The following is a 5,926-nucleotide window of genomic DNA, read 5'->3' on the forward strand; positions in this document are numbered from 1 at the left end:
TGCATTTCACGAAAAATGGGGTGTTTGCTACGTAATCATTCACGCGGACTTCATGTCGTACCCACGTTATGACTTGCGCATGCACGCACACTTGAAACCGAAACCCGAGTGCTCCAATTCGGATAGAGAATATCAGATCCTTATTAAATGTTTTTCTTTTTAATTTATTTTAATTTTATTCTTGTTTATTTTATTTTACTTTTAACACTTTTTTGATGTAGGGGGTAAGGGTACTTTTGTTCAGAGTCAAGTTGAATTCACTCGGTGATGTGGGAAAGTACTGATTGTTTTGATTTACGTCCGTTTCTTTTTGGGTTTTTTTTAAGGCTAAAACTGTTCATAAAAAGTTTTTGCTTTTCATTAATATCATTGATTCGATATGAATTTTTTGAGTACTTGAAAATTTTTGTAAAGTGCTTGAAAAGTTTTTAAAAAGTGCTTATTTTTTATTCAAAGATTTGGCTACGCACCCTGTTATATATGTGTATTAATTACACATTTATATATTAATTTGCAGGTAGGTTAATTATGGTTAAATATTAAAAACAATTGAGATAGAATAAGATCGGAAACATAGTTGAGAACTGTTTTTATTGAAAATAATGCGATATTTTTGTTTGTTTATTCATTTTTCTGACTGTTAAGTCAACCAACAAAGTATGCATTTAGTTGAAAGCACAAAAATGATTTTCGTTTGTGAATGCAGCTCTCCACCCACCCTCTACGGAAAGAAATTCTCTTTCAGTTGTGAAATGTGATGATTGTGGTCAGTTATGACTTTTAACACGATGGAAATGAAATCAGATAGGACGTCTGTGACTTCTTAAGGGAGGCGATTCTAAGAATGGAATTTTTTAGGGTGGTCAGCAATGAATCTTCTCTTGTCAGAAAAGATGGGGAAAAAAGGCGAAAGATGATAAAATAAGATTTTTTACAATAATTGAAAATCAATAATAAATGGCGAAAATAATTCTGAAATTTGGAGGAAAGAAAATCGTTTTACAGGAGGGGGGGCAATAAATTGTTTTGTTTTATTGCTTCAAAGAATATGGTAATATTGAGGGGAGCATGACATTAATTTATATTCAAATTCATCGGGACCATGAAATATTATCGTAATGAAGGGAGTGATTTTTGTATTGGATATTGTAATAGTGAGAGTTGACTGTGTATATATATATCTATGGCATTGAATAGTAAATTTTTTGTTGTATTGCCTTTAAGATATAGTTCATGTGTCATTTTAGGTGGTATAACATCTTCTCAGATTCTTCTTACTAGACTTCTTGTTTAGATTGGCTATCTATCTGAAGATCGAGGAAGAGGAATGCAGATACTCAGGTTCATGAAAGTTCCTGCAATTAATAACAAATTAATGCCTTTGTGGGACTCAAAAATTCCTCTTCTGATTCAGTTATTAGAAGGTGAAAATTATCCCTTTTTATGACACATTATTTCTACAACAAAATTTTAGAAATTTTTTGTTTTGTTTAATACATGACCCAAACTATAAAAGTATTTGTTGTTTGTTTCTTCTTTTTCTTATTTATGCTTCTTTTCATTTGGTTTTGTGACCTGGAATATAGGGATGTAACGAACATTCACTATTCGATATTTAGCCCTTTTGCTGAACATTCCGTTGGGCAAATGTTTGACCAATTATTCGACAATGTATTTTTTGGAAAAATTTTTGAATTTTTCTACATACATACATACATACATACATTAATATATATATCTTTTCATGTAAATCTTTTGTAATCTTTAATCTTTGTTTTAAAAATGCAATCTTTTTATGTAATTAATTTTCTGTAAACCCTTTTCTTAATTTATTATTCAAAACGAAACACTTTCTCACACTATATATATATATATATATATATATATATGTTTGGCTAATCTGCAAATAATTAATTAAAGTGCAGAATCAAGAATTTTCTGCAATTGACCAGGGTAATGCGCATATTAACGGTTTTCCATCGTCAAAATTCAAAAGTTCATTCTAACAATAAATTTGTTGATTGTATTTCTTTACTTGATTCTTTAGATGTTGAGAAATAAATTAATTAACATTATGGTAATTTCACTAATTGTAATAATATTTTAATATGTTTGATTCTTTATATTATAGTTTTGAAAATTATTGATGATTAATTCTATAAACCAATGTGTAGATTTTTTGATTGTAGGTTTTGGATTGTGAAAAATAAATAAATAACGTTAGTTTAAGCATACAGAAACATTGCTGTTGTTCACACAGATATCTTATTTTCACTAAGCAGATAAAAAAAAGATTACCTAAGTAGTTTGCAGATTGTTGTTGTCGTCGTCGACCATTAGTGCATTGGGGGGGGGCTATCTGTGGCCAATATTTCAACTTCTGCCACACCCGTTTATAAGGAGGACTCATTCATACAACCTTTCATTCATCCACAAATCGCAATTTTGACCTGAACCAGAGAGAGATCAATCTCCAATCCAGTACCTCCAGAGGTATATTTTGTTATGTGAATATGGAGGACTTTGTGACCCAACCTTTTTAGCGTGCACCTAACACCATTTACTACACGGGGACTTCGCCTGACCGGTTCGAACTCTCATTCTCACGAACGTCAGTTCAGTGCCCTAACAATCAGGCTATCCTGGCCAGATTACCTAGGTAATTTAAGGTAACCATAAATGGTAACTAGTTAAACCANTGTGACCCAACCTTTTTAACGTGCATCTGTCACCATTTACTACACGGGGACTTCGCCTGACCGGATTCGAACTCTCATTCTCACGAACGTCAGTTCAGTGCCCTAACAATCAGGCTATCCTGGCCAGATTACCTAGGTAATTTAAGGTAACCATAAATGGTAACTAGTTAAACCATTTTTAGACATTCTTTTAGATCTTCCTTCTTAATCTGATTTCTACCCTTACGCGGTGTGATTTCTGCACTTTGACTTTCAAACTAATATTTTTGCTCACACTTGATTTTTCTTTCTTTTTTTTTTCTTCTTGATTTTTGGGATAGATTTTTCTTTTATCCTATATAATTTGCATCCTAAAATTTAAATGAAATGTAACGTGCTTCTGAGAGATAAAGACCCTTTTCACATTAGGACAAAAATTATGTTAATTATTTAACATATTGTACATGTTCTGAATGAATATCTATTAGCATACTTTCAGCTCAGAAATTTGCCAACCATTATTTGGAACATATAAAACTTTCCTCTTCACATTTTAAGATATAAATTATGTAGAGATTATTGTGCTCAGGAAAAAATCCTGACTTCCGGATTTGTCGCTTGCCTCGATCCTGAAGCTTCCTGAAATCCATGGTCCAGAAGTTACCAGAAATCATTGATCACATTTATAAATAAAAATTCTTGTATATTTTATTTAAAATTATTAGAACTAGAGTTTACGCTAGGCATCTCTTTCATTTGTAAATATTTTTTTCTGATAGAATAATAAATGTAATTAGAGATAAAATCAAACTTATACATAATTATTCAATTAAATTATGCTACATATAATTTATTTGCAATTTCATGTTTTGAAAATATCAAAGATTTAAATTTATAAAGACATTAATTTTTTGAAATGTGTCATTAATGATTTTACTCAAGAAATTTTCAAGAGTTTTGAGTTGGGCTCAGAAACCTCCCTGAATTACGTTATTAATTCAACATCTGATTTCTACACTTTGATTTGCAAACTAATATTTTTGCACACACTTTATTTATTTGGATAGATTCATAAAACTTTCTTCTTTACATTTTAAGATATAAATTATGTTGCTAATTCAACACAATTTACAATTTCTGAGTAAATTTCTTACTATCTATGACAAAAATGTTTATGATCCAACATAATGTTTGCAACTCATGAAATTTAGTATTCACTTAACAAGTTTCTTTTTCCTGTCATAGATATTGAGTTTCTTTATTCACATTAATGTAACGTTAAATCAATAAACTTTTTACATAGGGTTGTGCTATGTGTGTTGGCTATTGCGGATCCGCACATTTGGATGCTGTTCTTGTTAAACTTGAAAAAGTTGCTAAAGATGATAAGAAAAATGCTGAATTTTTAGGTTTTATAAAGGTAAAATATGTTTATTTTTAAATATTGGCATAATTTTGTGTCTCTCATACTCTGCTAAAGTACCTTTTTTTATTGTTTTAGGAATTCAGATCATGATAAGCTAAAGGCAACTATTATACGGTTATGTAACTACAAATGGTCCCATTCCAATACTGCTTACAAGAATAGAAACACCAATTCTAAGAAGTGTTTCTACCAATCCTCCAAAGTAATTTAACTCGGTCATATATTTTTTTAAACCTTTTCTATAAATACTTGTGTACTTTTTAAAAGATTTGAATAAATGATGCATTTTTTGAATATGCTATTGCTGTTTTTAAAAAATGTTTTTTCTTTCTGTTATTCAGAAAACTTTTTTGTTAAAACTCATAAATATTAGTGCATTCAGGAGTTCCCTTGTCTTCTGGATTGGGATCAAAATTACAACATTAGTTGTAATTTGAACATTAGTGGAGTTGAACATTAGTTGTCATAAATCCGAAATTGGGTCGGCTGTTCAACGATGGTTATAAAATTAAATTAAATACCATTAATGAGCAGAGCAATTTCACGATAATTAATTTGTTGATTTAAGAAATAAAATTCTGTTTTAAAATCAATTAAACTGCTGAAATATTTTTCGTAAAATAATTCTTGGAATTATTCACACTTACTGCTATTTTCACTGTCGTTTGAAAATAAAGTTAAAGAAACAAACAAAACTGATACAGGTGTATTGTATCGCATCTAAAATTGCTAGTTTTTAATTTTCAAATTAACGAAATTTATTAAAAATTGGAGTGTGTGTGTGTGAACGATACCAAGAATTACTTTTAAAACAGCCAAACTTTTTTTTTTATCTGATTTTATGTGCATTTAAAGTCTGTAAATGTTTTGTGTGAATTAATGGAATTGTGCGAATGCATTGAAAAGAATGTCTGCCTTCAATCTCAAATGGCACCTTCTTAAAATAATTTCAATTCATAGTGGGTTAACGAAGCAAAATAAGTAAAATTTTCATTTGTAGATGCTGATTAGCATTTTGTGAACTGAATGCATATCAGCGAGATTTTGTACCCACTCATGCATTTTATGTTCTATTTTATTATTGTTTCAGGTGCCAAATTTCATTGATGCTGTCAGAAAAAAATTGTGTTGTGTTCATTGTCCTCACACTAGAAAAGAGAATCTTCCAGAATTTAGCTACTCATCACTTGCCTGCAGTTTTCATTGATGCTGTCAGAAACAAATTGTGTTACATTCATTGTCCTCACACTAGAAAAGAGAATCTTCCAGAATTTAGCTGCTCATCACTTGCCTGCGGTTTTCATTGATGCTGGTGAATCTTCCACGGGAGAATTCTTTACTTCACGAAAAAAAATTTGGTGTTATCAAACTTTAATGAAGTTTGATGCAAGGTTATTAAATAGAAATTAATAGAAATCTTTTCCATCAAGATAACGTTAATAAAGCGCCGTAATAAAAAGTTTTGACAGTGTAAGGTGGTTTAACAAAAAGCGAAAACATTTTCTGCCAGTTACAAATCGACCGCAGCCGTCTTTTTAAAAACGTCTGTTCTCAGTTACACCAATCATCTATGATCAAAGTCTTTGTTGGGAAACGTGGTATTCTACACGATCAGTAAGTCTTTTATTTTATTCGATATGTGTTTTAAACTTCGTAGCTTGTTAATTATAAAAAAAAGTTATAGAGCGGCAATACGCAGTTTAAAATGGCAAATCTTTGTAAATTTGAGTTTTGCTTCATAGTTTAAAAATATTTTATACCTCTAAAACATCTCAAATACCCCTTTTTTTTTAAAAGCATACAATACTCATAGTACCTAATG

General features: G+C 30.3%; 1 long non-coding RNA gene across 1 annotated transcript in view; it reads left to right on the forward strand.

Annotated features, from left to right (window-relative positions):
- Positions 1-5,920, forward strand: part of LOC107443560 (uncharacterized) — a 19,757-nt gene extending 13,837 nt beyond the window's left edge. Inside the window, exons 7-10 of the long non-coding RNA XR_006226809.2 lie at positions 1,248-1,424; positions 3,982-4,098; positions 4,180-4,306; positions 5,195-5,920. This is a non-coding gene — a long non-coding RNA (uncharacterized lncRNA). The remainder of the gene's footprint in view (positions 1-1,247; positions 1,425-3,981; positions 4,099-4,179; positions 4,307-5,194) is intronic.
- Positions 5,921-5,926: the final 6 nt, after the last annotated feature.

The sequence above is a fragment of the Parasteatoda tepidariorum genome, chromosome 1, assembly GCF_043381705.1.
Source record: "Parasteatoda tepidariorum isolate YZ-2023 chromosome 1, CAS_Ptep_4.0, whole genome shotgun sequence".
In the NCBI taxonomy this organism is placed as follows: domain Eukaryota; kingdom Metazoa; phylum Arthropoda; class Arachnida; order Araneae; family Theridiidae; genus Parasteatoda; species Parasteatoda tepidariorum.